Source organism: Penaeus monodon, unplaced genomic scaffold, assembly GCF_015228065.2.
Source record: "Penaeus monodon isolate SGIC_2016 unplaced genomic scaffold, NSTDA_Pmon_1 PmonScaffold_1706, whole genome shotgun sequence".
NCBI classification, from domain to species: Eukaryota; Metazoa; Arthropoda; class Malacostraca; order Decapoda; family Penaeidae; genus Penaeus; species Penaeus monodon.
In genome coordinates this window covers 13,499-15,000 of record NW_023646440.1, presented here as the reverse complement: position 1 = coordinate 15,000, position 1,502 = coordinate 13,499, and positions in this window count along the sequence as shown.

Below are 1,502 nucleotides of genomic sequence, written 5' to 3'. Positions count from 1 at the left end.
ACGTTTGATATACCCGGGCCAGGCAATCAGAGCGCGATATTTTATAGATATATTTCAATAGCCCTTAAAATAAGTTTATTTTTTCACTGATTACAAATCCCCTCGAAAGGTTCTTGACAAAACCCTTTTTATTGTAAAGATGCGAAAAATGCAAATGTCCAGTCACGACAGCCCCGCTAGAAAAAAATTTCCCAGTGTGTCCGAGTTTATATGACGGGTATTAAACTTTTGGGGGGATGAAATTGTTTTAAAATTGGGGGCCCCTAGTTATAACCTTAAACTCAAAAATATCAAAAAATATTGTGTATTTTGGTTGTTGTGTCTTCTTCAGAAAATTTCAAGTATATTTTTCCGTGATCTTTGGAATTACCCATTTTGCCCGATTTGGAACCCCACTGCAGTAATACATAAAACCCCAAAACCTTTAATGCATTCCCCATTTTTTTTTCCAAATAAAAATTGTTTGCAAAAAATAAAAAAATTTTTTTAAACTGAATCTGAAAAAAAGTGGGTTATAGGAAATATCATTGCAGAGTAGTCACTGTTTTTAAATACTTAAAAATTTTTGCAGCAGATTTCTAAATAAACCCAAAGACAAAAATACATTTTTGAAAAAAAAAAAACTTTTATCAACGGGTTTAAAAGTGGTTTTTTTTAATTTCTACTATTTGGCTTTTGGCATGGGGGAAATTTTTTTGCTCAAATTTTAAATTTGGGATATTTTTTTGCTAAAATTTTCCTTCCATAAAAATTTAAAGGTTTTTAAAAACCCTCGGGGGGTAAATTTTTAAAATTCTCAAAGTCACATTTTTTTTCAAAAACCCTTTGGCAAAAACTAATCATTAAAAAAGTGGGCCAAAAATTTTCCCCACGGGTTACTTTCCCCTTTAAATTCTTCTACTGGGTGCCCTCCATTTTTAAGAAACAAATATTTTATTTTTCCTTTGACAACACTGGCTATTTTCCTTTTAAATTTCCCCCGGGGGCCATCACCCCTCTTCACAATTACTTTTTTTATGTAGGGAAAAACAGCTGGACTTTCTCGACATTTTATCAGTGTTTTCCTTTAAATTTATACTTTTGGCCCCAACAAAAGGTTTCCCAAATCGTCAATCCCTTTTTCGCTTGCTTGGAAAATTTAAAAGTCTATTACACTTTAAACCAATAAAAATTCTTCTGAAAAATTGTTTTTGGGAATACTTTTTTGTTTTTTTCCCCGGCGATTGCGAGGACACCCCAAAAAAAATTTTCTAAAATTGTCAATGAAAATCTAAAAAAATAATTCATTTTTTTTAAATATTTCCACATTTTAGACAAGTTTCCCTAAAAATTTATTAAAAAATTTTCCCTTTGGGAGGGACAATTTTAATTTTTTTGGCTTTTGCATTAACAAAACCTTCAAATACTTACGGGACTTTCCGATTCTTTTTAAAAATTTTTTACTTGTTTCTAGTGAACCAAAACCCCTTTTTCCCTTGGCCCCCTTTTTGGGGTTGTGTTTT